Below are 17,836 nucleotides of genomic sequence, written 5' to 3'. Positions count from 1 at the left end.
AACAAAACAACACAGACTGGGCGGCGTTAAGCACAGAAATTTATTTTTTTAGTCTGGAGGCTGGAAGTCTGAGATCAACGTGTGGCAGATTTGGTTTCCCTGAGGCCTCTGTCCTTGGCCTACAGATGGTTGTCTTCTCACTGTGTCCTCATATGGCCTTTTCTCTGTACACACAGATCCCTGATGTTTCTTCCTCTTCTTATAAGGACATCAGTCATATTGGATTAGTGCCTTATCCTTAAGACCTCATGTAACCTTAATTATCTCCTTAGAGTTCCTATCTCCAAATACAGTCACATTGAAGGTTAGGGCTTCAACATTTAAATTTTGGGGGACACAATTCAGTCCATGATAATGCCTAAGGCTCCTTTCAATAAACACCAGAAGTTCGTTGAGCAGCTACTCTGTGCCAAGCCCTGCTCTGAGTGCTAGGGACACAGAAACTTATCAGAAGTGGCCCTTGCACTCACAGAGCTCACTGTCCAGAAGGACAAGGTGAGCTCTGACAAAGGATGATGGGTGCAAAACAGAGACCCCAAAAGAGAAAGGAGTCATTCAGGAAATGCCTCCCAGGGAAGCAATTTGAGATGCGATGTGAAACATGAGAAGGTGTCCACCAGTCAGGAAACTGGAGGGAGGGCATTTCCAGCAGGAGGAGCAAAGGCCCAGAGGTAGGACATGGCTGACTCACATTCAGGAGTTAGAGCACGGTCTGAGGAGGGGAACCCAAGGTGAAAGTCTGCAGCAGTGAGAGGAGAAGGCCACAGAAGGCCTCATGGGCTGTGCTAAGCAACTGGACATATTCAGCAGCCAAGTGTCACCTCTAAAGAGTTTTCAGCTAAAGAACAATCTGTTCACTTCTGCATTTTAGAAAGCCCTAAAATGCTGCGATTCAGCTCATCTCTGGCTTTCCTTACTGCATGTCGTTTGTGGCTAACCAATGTCAACCAGTCAGCGGTGGATTGCACAGCTACTACATGCCTTAATTCTCAGTTACTTCTCTAATGCGGAGGGGTGTGAGGTGGGGAGTGTTCATTAGACCTTGATTATAAATTGCCTTCTGGGGCCGGCCCGGTGGCACACTGGATAGTGCGCCGCTTGGGAAGCGCGGCAGCACTCCCGTCCGAGGGTTCGGATCCCACATACAGACCGGCTCCCGCTCACTGGCTGAGCGAGGCGCGGGAGCAATGCCGAGGCTTGCGATCCCGTCGCCGGTCCCCGGTCCGGTACGGGGGCAACACTGAGGGTTGCGATCCGTTGCCGGACACGGAAAAAAGACAAAAAATAAAAAATAAATTGCCTTCTGCACTCTGCGGTCCACTTCCCTTTGGTATAGAGAAGCTACCTTATACTTGAATGTCTCATTTCATTACAACAAATACCCATATGGGTAATTAGGAACAGAACTATTAAATTTGTGGTAATAAAGTCATGTGAAGCCTCATGATCTTGAACTCTGCCTCCTAAAGACTTATTCAAGACCACAGGTCTACATACTGAGAAACAAAAACCTCACAGCTTCCTGGAGGAGAGGATGAGCTTATGATTTTAAAGAGCTGCACCTTACCATAGTACCCCCTAAGTTTGTAGAGTAGTTAGGAAGAAGAAAGTTTTTATGGGTAATTATTAGTAATCCACTTATTAATAACATTGATTCTATTGTTCTCTGAGAAATTTTCAAAAGATAGTCCCTTGCTTATAGTAAATTCTGTGCACAATATAGATATATCAATGTACATTGTTCAGGAAATATAATTAAAAATAAAATTGCCTCTCAACCCAGAAAACCTCTCCATAAAGGTAGTAGAAAAGAAAACAGGTTTATTATTGAATAAGTATTAAACCAGAATGTGATGCACATCACAGGCAATCTGCTAAGGGATTGCAAAGACAGAAAGAAATCTCACCCTTTTATATAGCCAAACAGACACAACTCATTACATACAAGTTCTCAGGATAAACAATAATTAGTCTTCAAGTAAGAGAAATTGGCAGATCCATTTATTACACAAAGTGCATCCTAAATTCACCTGGTAATTGGGGGTGACTATCTGTGTTAATGAATTGGTTTTATACAAAGGAAAAATAAACTTCTCCTGTTTTGATGACATAAGGTAGTTTTGCAACTGGAAGCGGGGCACCACCAAAGTTAGGCTTCTACTCTCCCACAGAAGCTGGGAAATAATATCTCCCTTGATGTTTACATTTCAAAGAGATGGCTCCCAGGTTTTTCAGAAAGACATTCCCAGGTCATAAAGCTGGCAAGGGCCTCATTTAGTTTCTGAAAACATTTACACATATTTCAATGAAATGGAGAAAGAACTTACAAGTTTTCTAAATTAAATGCTCTGAGAAAAGGGAGGGGGGAGAAGAAGACTCTTCCCTTATTTTCAACAGGGAGAATTAAGCCTCTTATTTTTAATTTTTCTTTGTCCTTACAACATTAAGGTAAAAGTCCAACTCTGAACAATAATAATCATACTAACGACAGGAGTGATTAACATATTGTAGTGCTCTCCATGTGTGTTAGCTTATTTAATGCTCACAACAGCTCTATGGGAGAGGCTGGTCTTGTCCCCATTCTACACATGAGGATGGTGGGCCAGATAGCACGCCCAGGGACGCAGAGCTAGCAAGTGGTAAAGTTGAGCCACAGCTAGACCATCTGGCTCTGCTGTCCCAAATCTGAATCTCTGGGCCATAGTGTCTCAGGGAAAAGTAAATGCTTCCCTGATTTGCTGGTTAGTGTATACATGTGGTATTTCTGGAATGAGATAGTAATACTTATACTATTGTGCATTAAAAAATATATATATTGCCACCATTTATTGGGCTCTTCTATGTGCTAGGTTTGCACATTAAGTCATTAACACCTTATAAGCATTATTTCAGTCATTCCTCAGGGCAGCTTTGGGAAAAGGGTATTCCCACCTTTCGGATGGGGAAACTGAAGCACAAATACCTTAAAGAACTTCTCTGGAGCTCCCTAGCCAATAAGGTGTGGAATCAGAGTTCAAAGCCAGAGAGAATGGCACCTGAACACACACATTTAACCACTCAACTATATGCCTTGAAGAAAATCAGGAAACACATAATCAGGGAAAGCCAATTGACTCTCAAGATAGTGTTTGGAGAAGGAGAGAAAGCGTGCAAGGCAGACCTTGTTGAGAGAGAGAGACAGAGAAAGATTAGAACCTCAGGCAGGAAGAGAAGTAAGGACAGAAGCAAAGACCAGGGAAACGATACAAAGTTGGAAGTCTTTCCCACATAGAAAGGAGAGGAGGCTTAGAGGAAGATGTGCGAGGCTGAATATTCAACAGCAGCAGAGTAAATTATATTGAGAAACCCATACATGTTTGGGCTCCATGATTTACAGTTTTATGTGTGGTAATACTCAATTTGTTTTTGCTTTTATTTATATTTTTTAAGGATTGTCACGACCATTTGATGAAGTGTTAGTGTATAATCTAGTTCATGAAATGCAAAGGCAAAACAATTATGAAAAGTTTCTGGAGAATGCATGGAAGTCACTAAAGTGAGCATGGCAGATTAAAATCAGCACCCAATCTGTTAGTTCTTGTGAAATGCACCAGGATTTGAGGATGCTACTTCTCACCCTGCCGTGGCCCTCTCTTTTGGGCTTCAGTAGTGACCTACGTAAAATATGAAACAGCTTCATGTTAAAACTGGACAGTGAATATTATTAGGATTCATAAATTAGCAACAATGTTCTACTCTCGATGCACCTTGATAAGACCTACCAAGCAATTGTGACTGTTTTCTTGCTTACAATAGATTCTACAGTATTCCTTAATGGGGAGGAGAGGGGGAAAAGAGAAAGAAATGTTCCTGAATCAACAATCAAAATCCTTTCTTTTGAATTACCTACTGTCTGAGAAAAGGACCCATGACAAAGTGTTGTGCCTGATATCAAAGTTGAAGTGTCCACTGCATACAGGAATAGCATAAAATTATCGGGGCCTGATTCTTTAGCCATTTTCTGCCCCTTCTCAGCAAAGAAGATCTACGTAAGTAGCCAGAACAGTTTTAGCAATTATCTTCCATCCTTCCTGTGTTGAAGTCAGCATGTCAGATCTAAAGGGAGGTAGGGGCCGGCCCCCTGGCACACTTGGGAGAGTGCGGCGCTGGGAGCGCAGCAATGCTCCCGCCGCAGGTTCGGATCCTATATGGGACTGGCCGGTGCGCTCACTGGCTGGGTGCGGTGCGGGCGACACCAAGCCAAGGGTTGCGATCCCCTTACCGGTCACGAAAAAGACAAAAAAAAAAAACTAAAGGGAGGTAGGGGCCGGCCCCCTGGCACACTTGGGAGAGTGCGGCGCTGGGAGCGCAGCAATGCTCCCGCCGCAGGTTCGGATCCTATATGGGACTGGCCGGGGCGCTCACTGGCTGGGTGCGGTGCGGGCGACACCAAGCCAAGGGTTGCGATCCCCTTACCGGTCACGAAAAAGACAAAAAAAAAAAACTAAAGGGAGGTAGGAGGAGACAGAGAGAAAAAGAAAGGCAGAAAATATAAAGGTGAAAAAAGAACTTAGGGGGAAATGCACTAGAACTATCTCAGGTGGTACCTTTTCCACCTATTTCCTATGTATTCATACTGAAAAAAATTACCATTACAACCAAGTGATGAATCTCCTCCATGTGTGGGCTCAGGGCAAGAGAGCCCTTACCTCCTCCATCCCCTCTTCTCAGCTCCTTAATGGAGGTGGGAGGAATTGAAAGCCCCCAGAAGTCCACATTGAGGTTGCAGGTCACCAGCTGCTGCAGACTTGCTTTGCCAGGTTTTTCATGGATTCCTGTGACTGGTTTGGTTTCATTCATTCATTTGACAAACAATTTTTGAGCACCAGTTGTGTACCAAGCACCTTATTAGGCTGGAAATACAAAGGTGAATAGGACACAGTCTGCCTCAAGGAGCTCAGTCCAGTGCCCTGCTTCTCAAAGCGTGGTACCTGAGCAGCAGCAGCATGACCTGGGAGATTGTAGACATGCAAGTTCTCAGGCTCCACCCCAGACCTGCCAAATCAAAATCTGTGTGTTTAACAGATACCCAGATGATTCTTATGCGGATTGAAGTTTGAGAAGCACTGACCTAGTGGACTATCACTGGTAGAGAGACAGAGATACTCTTCTATTTCTTACCTCCTCCATTTGTTCAGCAAGTATTTAATGATTGCCTGCATATACCAGGTACTGAGGTAGGAATAGTGTTTACCAGGGGCTAGAAGAAGGCAAGACAGAGGAGGTCTTGAGGGCATGGAGCTCACATTCTGGTGGGAGAAGAACAGAAAATGAGAAAACATGAGATAGTTACAGATCACCAGCAGTGCTATGAAGCAAATGAATAGTAATATGATAAAAATAAATCAAAATGAGAATGAGCTATGACAGGGGATGGGGTCTTTCTATTTTGTATCTTGCTTTATGTTCTAAAAATGTAAACACACTCACTGGTCCTACCTGAAAAGAGTTAAAGATTATGACATTTCATCCCCCTTTCCTGTTTCCCTACTCCCCATTTCTATGCCTCAGCACCCAGCACTGCAACTATAGATGCCACCTAGCAGGCACAGTCACATGCACAGCTCAAGCCTGTTGTGAAATCTGGGCTGTGAGCAGCTAAGAATTTGGATGCAAACTAAATTCTAATTCCCAGAAGGAAGCACTGGTGTTGCTCTTCTGGTTAGGGTAAGAAGGCATTAGATAATATAGAAGGGCTGGTAACTGGAGTATAGCTTCCTATCCAGCTGTTTTCTGGCATCATTGCAGTCAGGGACCAAAGAGTGTGGATTGATGAGTGGGAGGATGGCATGCAAGTAGAGATTAGCAGTGGGAATTACCCATGTCTTCACCAATTACAATTACAAACAGCCATGACAAATTCAAATCCTCTAATCATCTATAAAACTAACGTTGATCGATCTGCGACCAAAGACAGCATTAGACCTTAATTCAGCCCAAAAGTATGTTATGAGTATTCATTTATGTTCAGCACAGATACAAACCCCCTACAGTTAGGCCCCCAGAATGACAAACCAATGATAGCCCAAAGAGAGAATATGGATAGACCAGGAAGTAAAATTGGGGGTTCAGGTATTGCTTCTTTAGAAGTTTTGTGTCAGGAAGGAAAAAAAAGAGTTAATGATGGTGAATCTCTTTCTTACCTGCAAGCATTGTGCCAACTGTCCACCTGCACATGTCATTGCAATATATTTAATACAACAAATTTAAGCCACTGTATAAGAAAAGGGCATTTTTCCATTATTCTAGTTATCTATTGCTGCATAACTATCCCAAAACTTAGTGGCTTAAAACAACAACCATTTTTATCATATTTCACAGCTATGTGCATCAAGAATTTGGGAAGGATTCAGCTAGGGCAATTCTGCTCCATGTAGCACTGACTAGAGTCACTTGGTGGCTTCCAGCTGGTGGCTGGGTGGTCTGGAGGGTCCAAGATGGCTTCGATCACATGCAGGCCCTTTGGCAGGAATGGCTGGAAAGCTGGGCTCAGCTGGGCATCTCTACCTCTCCATGTTGTACCAAGGCCTCTCCATGTGGTCACTCCAGCAGAGGAATCAGAAACTGCTGGTACTCAAAATATGCTCGATATCACTAATCGTCAGAGAAATGCAAATCATAACCACAATGAGATACCACCTCACACCCATTAGTATGGCCACCACTCCAAAGAAAGACAGAAAATAACAAGTATTGGAGAGTATGAAGAAACTGGAACCCTGTGCACTGTTGATAGGATTGTAAAATGATGCAACCACTATAGAAAACAGTATGGAGTCTCCTCAAAAAATTAAAAATAGAACTACCATACAATGCAGCAATCCCACTTCTGGGTTTATATCCAAAAGAATTGAAAACAGAGTCTCAAAGGTAATTGCACACCCATGTTCACTGCAGCACTATTCACAATAGCCAAGAGGTAGAAGCAACCCAAACATCCATTGATGGATGAATGTGTAAACAAAATGTGATGCATACATATAATGAAATATTATTGAGCCATAAAAAGAAAAGGAATCTTGTCATATGGTACTACATGAGTGAACCTAGAAGACATTAGGTTAAGTTAAATATGCCAGTCACAAAAAAATAAATACTGTAAGATTCCACCAATATGAGGCACCTAAAATAGTCAAATTTATAGAAACAGAAAATAGAATAGTGTTTACCAGGAGCGAGAAGAAGGCGGAATGGGGAATGTTGTTCAATGGGTATATAATTCCAGTTTTTAAGATAAAAAAGTTCTGGAGATCTGTTTCACAACAATGTGATTACACTTAACACTACTGAATAGTACACTTAAAAATGGTTATGACGGTAAGTTTTATGTTTGTGGTTTTTACCACAATTAAAAAAAAAAAAAAAGGAAGAAAGAAACTGCCAGGACTCTTAAAGCCCAGATTCAAGGGGAGGGGAACATAAACCCCACCTCTCAATGGGAGGAATGTCAAAGAATCTGCAGCCATCTCTAATCTGTCACACCCACTGCGGGGCACATCATGTCAAGAGCTCCTGAAAACATCAATGATGAAATATTCTTTCCAGGGGACTATACTCTGCCTCCCAGAGATAAAGGATGTCAGAAGTCCCTATTAGAGGTGCATGCCGTTTGAAACAATAGAGTGGGAGAAAACAACAAAGCTGGTTAAGCCAGTTTCCTTACTGGAATTCCTCCCTTATTCATATGTACAGCAAAGATTTAGCTAGCCATTCTGCAAAAAGCCTGACCACTCCCACCAAGCATTTTTCTCACTCAGACAGTGCCTGCCCCCTAGCTGTCTTTACTGTGGGGGCTCCAGACCCTGATTGAATAGGTCAGATAGGATCAACCACAAGAGACCTTTCAACATCCCATGCGTAAACACATAGAAAATTCAACAAGTAACATTTAGATAATCTGGACAATGTCGCCATTATAAATGCTGCCCTCATGAACAGTGATTCAAACGACAGCTTGGAAAAGGGTCTGCAAAGAGCCACTTGGATATGGAACATGGGCAACTCAGAGCCCATGATGTCATGTAACAACAAAGACAAACTCCACTGCACAAAGATCCAAAGCAGCACTGAATGACTTATGTATTCAGTATTGCTCTGTACAAACCTGAGAGAGTGTGACATCTTTAAACTGCTTCACCTGATAGGCAGCATCCATGGTGCATGGGAAATGTTAGGAAAAGTTCTAAAAAGAGCAGAATGTTTCACTAGGTGGAGAATACAGTGTAGCCACACTGATACTTCCAATGAATCCTGCAAACTGCCCTGGTGTCTCGCAGTCCTAAGACTGTTCATCTGGAAAGGAAAATCCTGTCTTTTTCTCCCTTGCAACTGTTCTCTTCACAAATCTGCTTGAAGAGCTGGCCCTTGCCAAGACTTCAGGTGGAAAACTCTTAATTGTGCATGCCAGCTAGGTCATCATAAGAGCACTCTAATTTTACTTCCCCAGCAAAGTGTTTTCCTGATGTTCTGTGGGAAGAGTTTGTGTCCTGAGCACCACTGGAACAAATACCTTGGTTATTTTTAGCCTAGCAGTCTGCAGAATTCTCACATGCCCTGGGGTTCCTGTTGCATGGTGGTGTCATACACTAGGAAGAAAAAGTACACACAGAAAGCAGCGTCTAAGTAATTCAAACCTAAACAAACATTCCCAGTAGGCCTTGCGAGGAGCAGTCTATGCTCAGGAGGCCAGCCAGGTGCCTAGTGTGCAAAATTTGAGGAGGCCCTCGCCCTGCACTTGCATGACCCTGTGAGTGAGCCTCCTTTCATCTTACACCCTCAGCATCTCACTTGCCCCATCCTAGTACCAGGCCTGGATCACAGGCTTTATGCTTTCGTTTTCCCATTCACTCCCCAGCTCCCTGCCCACCATTGATACTGTGGGCGGGGAGTGTAGTTCCAGTGCTGACAGTAGTCAACAAAGAAGAAAACTTTAAGAAGGAAGTGTTGACTAATTAATGGTGAGATTACAGTGAAGGATCCAAGGATGGATTCAACCATGTGGAGGCCACAGGTGACCCGAGACCAGAGCAGATCCAAGAAGGGTTGTTGGGGCTGGCCCGTGGCTCACTCGGGAGAGTGCGGTGCTGATAACACCAAGGCCCCGGGTTCGGATCCCATATAGGGATGGCCGGTTAGCACACTGGCTGAGCGTGGTGCTGACAACACCAAGTCAAGGGTTAAGATCCCCTTACCAGTCATCTTTTTTAAAAAAAAATTAATAAAGAAGGGTTGTTGATGAATGACCTGTCCTGGCCAGGCCCTGGGCTATGGGTCCACATGGTGGGGGGTGAAGAGGAACCCTTGTGAGATTGGCCATAGATGTTCCCTTCCTATAAGAGGGCTTAGGATCCTCCCAGGGAGACATCTCCCTTCTCCCAGGTATGAGTGTCCCTGCTCTGGAATCTGATCTAAAGCCCTTCTAATGCCAATTGCTCTCTTCCCAGCCCACTGAGAATGGGTCTCAGATTGCCTGGGATGTAGCGTCAGACACATGTACTTCCTGGCAGTCTTGTACTTTTCCTTTGTCTGTGATGTTGTAAAGCCAAATCAGGCAGTTTAGAGCTGGGCAAAGAAAAACAGCGAATCTCTGGTTTATGAATGCCAACAAGTGATTCACACCAAAGCAGGCTTTACTGTCGCGAAATTAGGAGTGTTTTCATTTGAGAACCTCAAGAAAATAGGGACTTTCCTCCTGCTCCCCTCTTTCCTGGGCACTTTCCTATGCTACCCTCTCTTCCATGTGCCTAGCCACTTTTCAACGCCCATTTCTGTATGCTCTTTCATGTGTTTATGACTCCCACCGTCTCCTCCCTTTTTCCCACCCCCAGCTAGCACCTTTCACAATCTTACTGGAAACCCCAGACATTCAGCTTTGTGGATTTTAAATAGAAAAATATTCTGAGTGAAAAATGCTAGAATGGTGGAATCACAGACCCACAGCCCTGACTTTGGATTCTATCTAACAAAAGCACCTCCCCGGCAGCAGAGAAGAGGACACACTGAAGGTTCACAACTGCCAATAGCACTGTGTAAAATCCATGGATCACTTATGTTGCCTTCAATAATATCTGAAGAAAGTATTCCCTTCTGTAGGGCTCTGCCAGCATGACTCAATCTCAGAGGATCATTATGGGCTAATCATCCTGATGACATGATCATATTTCAATTATCCCCTGTGTAGTCTGAGTACATTAAAGTAACTATGAGTTCTCTTGCTGAGAAAAGTTCATTAAAATCATAATGTGCATAAGACTTCTTAAAGTGTGTTGGAAAACAAGGGGAAAAATACTGAAAACAACAACAGAATCTTTCAGAGGTTTCTGTAGCACAGATTCAGAAACCATAACCTTATCTTGCGTTTCAAAGTGCTCTGTGATGCAAAACCAAATAGGCTGTTTCCTTCCAGCCCAAATCTGCCATACTACGGCCACGCAGGTGTATTTACCCATCCTCACAATGTATAAGGTTCCCTTAAGCCCTGGTTAACAGTGCCAAAGTCTATGAAAAGCACCTAAAGAATAGGTGGATCATGCTATTTGTGGTCTAGTTATGTTGATACAGGTGTTGTCCCTAACCTGTTGGAGAAAAGGAAAAGTTGTTCCCTGAGAATTTGTCCTAAAGAAAAAAATTAAAAGAACAAATAGATCTTTATATGCAAAGATGTTCATTATTTATAACGAAGAAATTGAAATCCACCTACGTATCTGATAATAGTGAAGCAGTTGAGAATGGAATAAGCTCAGGATGGACAGGAATGAGAATGGAGTGAAACATCGTGCAGCCACAGGAAACTGATGCTGATGATGTAGACAGTGGAAACATAGAAACTCGTTTTTAATATGTTAAAAAAAAAAGTCGGGCCGGCCCGGTGGCGCACTGCTGTAGTGCGCCGCTTGGGAAGCGAGGTGGTGCTCCTGCGGAGGGTTCGGATCCCACATACAGACCGGTTCCTGCTCACTGGCTGAGCGAGGCACGGGAGCAACACCGAGGGTTGCGATCCCGTTGCCGGTCCCGGTCCGGTACGGGGGCGACACTGAGGGTTGCGATCCGTTGCCGGACACGGAAAAAGACAAAAAAAAAGGTAAAAAAAAAAAAAGTCATCTGTACTGTGATTCCAACTATGTAAAGTAAGTGCACATCTAGATAAGGAATGGAGAGAAACGTGGGAAGAAAACAACTGGTGGGCCAAGTGAATTGGATTGTGGGTGATTCATCTTTTTTTTTCTTTTTTTTTTTTTGTCTTTTTTCGTGTCCGGCAACGGATCGCAACCCTCAGTGTCGCGCCCGTACCGGACCGGGACCGGCAACGGGATCGCAACCCTCGGTGTTGCTCCCATGCCTCGCTCAGCCAGTGAGCGGGAGCCGGTCTGTATGTGGGATCCGAACCCTCGGCGGGAGCGCCTGCCACACTCCCAAGCGGCGCACTGTAGCAGTGTGCCACCGGGCCGGCCCGTGGGTGATTCATCTTTACAGTCATTTATTTTGTAGCTGTTATAATGTTGAGTGTAAAATAAATAAAACTTGGAAAGAAAAGGAAAACACTCAAGTAACGCACTTTCCATGCTAGGCAGGAAAGCCGGTGATGCTTGGGAGCATTCCACACTCTTCCTTGCTCCTTCAAAGCAGCTTGTGCTCTTGACCCAGATGGGGGGATCCACATATCTGGGTTACAGGGAACCCCCCTGCCAGGAGGACTGTGCTTTGTGTTGAATGGAACAGAAATCTCAAACCTTTCAGTCATCTTTGATAACAAATCTAAAGTGCATTTGAACCATATGTTGGTGTGGCTTTTCCATTACAAATACTATGTATAAAAATCTTGCTGTCAGAAAATGATGCATTTTCTTTTCTTCCCCCAACCCTTTCTTTCTGTTTTCCCTTCCCTTTCTGCAGTTCTGCTAAGCCAATATTCTCTAGAATGAGCACAAAACAAATCGAATAACAGCTTTTGTACATCAACATCAAGAAGGAAGACACTTGGGAGACATCGAAGTACAGAGATGAATATGGACGAGAAAGAAACATCTACTTGTCAAAGCAACTCCTAAATCTAGATCAGCAGAGATGATAGTGATTTTCTGGAAAGAGATGTGATCGTGGATTAAACACCAGCTCATTGGAAACTGTCATTGAATAAGATCAGATAACATTCATGAAAAATCATATTCAGGAAATAATTTAAGGAAGAGGTATACAAATGTGCTAGAATTTACATGTAAAATATATATGTACTGAGGTTTGTAAACTGTCCTTTTTTAATCCAACTGAAAACAAAAAGCTTTAATCTTTCAACACTATTTTAAAAAAGGCAGTTAGTTCTAAATTATTCCTATCTCAATAGCCAAGAGGCTGATCAAGTGTCATTTATTGAGGAAGCATCTTAGAAAATGCCTCTGAATGTTATCACAGGAGCTGTGATCTTTGGTTCTCCATCTCTACCATTCATTTATTTCACTGTGTAATTAGTTTCAACCACTCAGTTAATAAGACATGTAACACTTCAAACTTTTTACTGAGTCTGTGTTCAATTTAATCTGTCTATACAAGTTATTACTGAGAAAGTGTTTCTGACATATACTATTACTCCATCAAGCTGTATATTACAGGAAGTACATCTTTAGATTATAGGTTCCCAAGCAACATAGATTTCCCTGTTTCAGGAAACAGCATCAGGAACTCAGAAAAATATAGAAAGCTCATTTTCACCTTGGATGTTCACATGTAATATATAGGCTGCTATCAAATAAATACTTTTTTCTAATTCTCCCTAGTATACACATAGGAATTTAATACACTTTATAAATAAGTATCTAAAATATCTCCTTTTTTTCTATTTTTTTGCCATACATGTTATAAAAATCCATATCCTTTATTTCCCTTATGGACAGGCACTCATCATTGTTTTTTAAATAAATTATTCCATTAAACCTATTTCTAAATGATAGTAAGTGGCACTAACAAAATAATCATTTAATAGCCTTAGAAATAAATGACTCTATACTTAAACAGGTCAAAGAAACTCAGTAGGAATAAGTTAACTTTTTGTTTACTAATGTTGGTTTCAAAAATATTCAGATTTTTTTTAGTTGGCTGGCATTTGGAAGTAGTTGGAACTAACCAGTTGTCTTCAACAATTGTTTTGCTCCCAGGCTTCCACCACCATCACCCTCACCAGGTATCCTGCCAATATCCAACAACAGAGAAATATTTAATGTTGAAATAGCCAATTGCCTGAGAGTGAACACAAGCTAAAATGTACATGCAGGAATAGTCAGTGGAAGCCAAACCATGTTCTATACCTGAAAAGAAAACACAGATGTGTAGAATGCCTTCATTCATAGACTCAATTAAGATTGAATTCACATATATCATTGGGATATCAGACAGACGATAACAAGAAAAATGATACAGATCAGGGTTGACTTCTCTTACCCTCTCTCTATTAGGGCCACATTCCTATTTTAGCCAAATGTTTCTGGCACTAGCCATATTTTCACTAAAATGGGATTATGTTTCAAATGACTAAAAGTATATTACAGGTGTGCTCAAATGAGTGAAACCCAATTCAAAGAAATGTGGATTTTCTAAAGAAACATATTAAGGGAATACTTATTATCTGTAATAGAGTATTAACCATTCTGGGAGTTATTTGTTGCTGTAATTATTAGCTCTCCTACTGCATTCAAAACACCCTACTTACTAAATTTAATTACACACAACTTTTCAAGAATTCATCTCTCATTCAAAGGGAGGTAACTCTACTTTATCTACAATAAAAACAGAAGGTATTGGCTTTCTCTAATCCATGTAAATTACAGATTCCATCAGGAGTCCTACATCACTAATAGTGGTGTTAACAAAAAAGAAAAAGTACTTCCTACTCACACACAAATGTTTTTTAAAAGTTTTGCCATAAAACCTAAGTGTAATTTAGATACCACAGTGCTCTGAAGATGGGTCTTTGATAATGTACCATTTGTACATAAGTAATACACATGTAAATCACTAAATGTTAAGTATACGAAGTATGTTTTTATCTTTCTTTTTTTTAAAGTGACTCCCTTTCTCATCCTGTTCTGTTGTATTGCGTCCAAAAGTTGTGTGTAATTTTTTTAAGGTCCAGGAAATGTAAAGAAATTTGTTGGAATATCTGAATTTCTGTAAAAAATAAAAATAAGATTTTGTTACTTAAAAGAATGGTTGGTGGTGTGGTACACCTTCGGTGCATTCAGTTTCTGCCTTTGTCCAGTGATCCACTGACAGCTGATGGTTTGATTGAAGTACCTATCTTCAGAAAATCTCCTTGCTGCTGGACTCCATAGTACTTGCCAACAGCAATGTTTATTAGCTATGCAAGACCCTCTTCTAGACAAATATAGACATACCTCAAGCTAGCTCTACATACACATAGTGGAATGAAATTGAAAACTGATAAAATAAGCTGGACTGCTCAAGTAAAACTTGACTAAGATCCAATTGCTCAATCTCCACTTTGCAAATTGAAAACAGTCACCTGTTCCTCAGACATGAGCAACCCTTTCACAACACTTCACACTGGGTATATGTTGTCTGCGTGAGTTCCAATCCCAGATCCTTCATTTACTATATGACTCCGAACAATTCCAAGCTTCAGTGTCCTCACCTGTAAAATGGATATAAATAATAATACCCAGCCCCATAGCATCATGGTAAGGATATAGATTAAATTATAGTGTGGCTGTGCTTGACAGGTAGGAGATATTCAAAGAATGTTAATTTCTTCTTTTCCTATGATATGCAAGACATTGAAGGAAGAAAAGAAGCATAAAACATAACGTCTCTGCTTTCAAAATGATGAAAATAACTAGACTGACATTTACGAGCAGGAGTTGGAAACTCAAACATGTATAGGGGCCAGGTAGATAAGTAAATTAACAGAGCAAGCTGGTTTGGGAAGATGTTAGGAAGTAATGGGAACAATAGGGCACTGAAGAGCTTAGGTCCTGTCTGAAGAGAAAAGTAGCCAATACTCAGCTCTAATTATTCAAAAAATATGTATTAAATACCTGCTATATGCTAAGAACTGTTCTAAATCCTGAAAAGAAAGTGGCGAACCAGACAAATAAGGTCCCTGCTCTCACAGGTCTTATGTTCCAGTACAGGAAGACAGACAATAAACAGGAAAACATCAGATAATAATAGGTGGCCTAGAGAGATTTAAACAGGATGATGTGATAGGTAATGGGGAGGCTAGTCAGGAAAGGCCTCTATGAAAAGGTGGCATTTAAAGTGAGACCTAAATGAGATGAGGAGCCAGCACACGAAAAAAGGGGAAGGTATGCAAGACAGGGGGAGCCACTAACCCAAAACTTCTAAGGCAAGAGTGAGCTCAATATGCTTGAGAGACAGCAAGGTGGTAGAGGAGGGAGTGATGTGAGCTGGGCCTGAAACCAGCCATAGGCTTTGGAGGCCAGGATAGTTTGTACATCATTCAAGTGTGAGAAGAAGCCATTGGAGGGGTTTAAGCAGGAGAGTGACACAAAGTATTTTATGTTTTAGAAAAAAATGACTCTTGGCTTCTGTTTCTAGCAGTATGAACTAGATACTCTGAAAAGCCTTCCTTATACAATAATACTACTAGATCGTGGATAAATTACAATGACCTTATTTTAAAACAAAGCTTAATTTGCAAAAAAAGTAAGAGAAATCCAAAAAGCATGGGGGGGAAAAAAAAGAAGAGTGAGCTGAAAAATGAGCATGAAGTATAAGCAAAATTGGGGTTACCCAAAGGCAAATCCACATGTCAGAGTAGGGAATAAAAGAGTAAGCCTTAGTCCACTGAAAGTGGGTGAACTAAATTTGAAATTCCCATCCTAAGCCAGGACACTTGAAGGAGGAGTAATCTTAAGCAAGAGTAACCCAGGAGAAACCCTCATGCTAGCAAAAGAAACCTATCAAAAACACTGTCTCTTCACTTGCTCTAGATGAAATAAATAAATAGATAGATAGATAGATAAATGTCACCCCCTGAAATTTATAATAATAGGCCTGCCCCCATCAAGTCTGGAATTTAATCTTACACTCTCCATTTGGTAAAAGACCCCAAACTCTTTGTATTAGTCCATTTCTCTTGCTTATAACAAAATACCTGGAACTGGGTGATTTATAAGAAAATAAAATTTATTGCTTATAGTTTCAGAGTCTGGGAAGCCCCAAGTCCAGGGAACACATCTGGTGAGGGTCTTCTTTGATGGTGGTGTTACAGCAATGCAGGCGTCTCATATGGCAGAAAATGGCAGAGCAGAGAAAGAGAGAGAGACTCTCATGTGCTCTTCTTATAAAGCTCTCAGGACCACGCCCACAACCACCATTAAACCATCAACTTAATCACCTCTTCAAGGCCCTACCTTTCAATTGTTGTAATAGGATTTCCCACCCTCAACAGTTACTGTGGGAATAAAGCTTCTAATAATGGACTTTGGGGAACAGGATTCAATCTATACGCAGCAGATTGGGGATAGATCTTGCTGGGGCCCCAGTATCAGGCAGATACAAACACACATCTTGTCTGAAGGAAAGCATCTCTAACATAGATCTCACCAATTAAGCTCAACAAAGTATGAGCTCACAATTTTAAAGTTACTAAATACACAAATAAATATAACAGATAATCACAAAACTAACTAACTATAGTCTTATTCCCCCACAGATTTTAGATACCAGATGCAGAACATAAAATAAACATTTTTTATATGTCAAAAAAACAAAGCTAGTATCTAAAAAAAACTAATAAGAGAGTCCATTAGACTTAATAAAGTATATTTAAAGAAAAAAAATCCTAGAAACAAAAAAAATCATTGAGATTTAAAATATAGTGTGTAAATTAAATATAAGCTAGTTATAACTGAAGAGAAAAGCTGTGAACTAGATGACAGATCTAAAGAAACTACCCAAAATGCAATACAGAAAGCCAAAGATTGAAAAATAACAAAGAGATTAAGCAACAGAGAATATACATATGTCTAATCAGAGTTCCAATAGGACAAATAGAATAAGGAAAAGGCAATATTTGAATAGAAAATGGCTGAAATTTTCCCATAAATGATGAAAGATATGAATCCACACATATAGAAAGCACAATAGATACAAGAACAATAAACATAATGTAAATCCAGTATTCTGGATTGTTATTCTTCATCAGTAGTATATTTAACAAATATTGTCTACCCATTAGATTTTACTGTCAGAATGACAGTAAAAAGGTAGACCAAAGACAGAGGAACTACGGGCCGGCCCGGTAGTGCGCCGCTTGGGAGTGCAGCAACGCTCCCGCCGAGGGTTCGGATCCCACATACAGACCGGTTCCCGCTCACTGGCTGAGCGAGGTGTGGGCGCAACAGCGAGGGTTGCGATCCCGTTGCCGGTCCCGGTCCGGTACGGGCGCAACACTGAGGGTTGCGATCCGTTGCCGGTCACAAAAAAAAGACAAAAAGGAAAAAAAAAAAAAAAAAAGACAGAGGAACTACTATGAAAACAACCAAAAAGAAATGATGTACCGCCTACAAAGGAATAATTTCTAGATTGACAATAAATACCACAGATATTTGCATAATATATTCAAAGTGCTGCAGTAAAATAACTGTCAGCATAATACTGTGTTTCAGAAAAATTATTTTTTACAATCAATCATGTTCAGATAAAACCTAAAGGGGTTTATTACCAACACTAGACCAACACAGAAGGAATTTCTTTCTTTTTTTTTTCCTGCCTCAGGTTTATTTGTACAAACAACACAGGAGGACACTAGCCCTATGCAGAC

General features: G+C 41.2%; 1 long non-coding RNA gene across 1 annotated transcript in view; it reads left to right on the top strand.

The window, feature by feature from the left end:
- LOC103586706 overlaps positions 1–14,232 on the top strand; it is a 47,113-nt gene extending 32,881 nt beyond the window's left edge. Inside the window, exon 2 of the long non-coding RNA XR_550171.1 lies at positions 11,932–14,232. This is a non-coding gene — a long non-coding RNA (uncharacterized LOC103586706). The remainder of the gene's footprint in view (positions 1–11,931) is intronic.
- The last annotated feature ends 3,604 nt before the right edge of the window (positions 14,233–17,836 follow it).

Source organism: Galeopterus variegatus, unplaced genomic scaffold (assembly GCF_000696425.1).
Source record: "Galeopterus variegatus unplaced genomic scaffold, G_variegatus-3.0.2 Scaffold20, whole genome shotgun sequence".
Lineage (NCBI taxonomy): Eukaryota > Metazoa > Chordata > Mammalia > Dermoptera > Cynocephalidae > Galeopterus > Galeopterus variegatus.
Note: the sequence above shows the minus strand (reverse complement) of the source record. Positions and strands in the feature narration are given on the sequence as shown.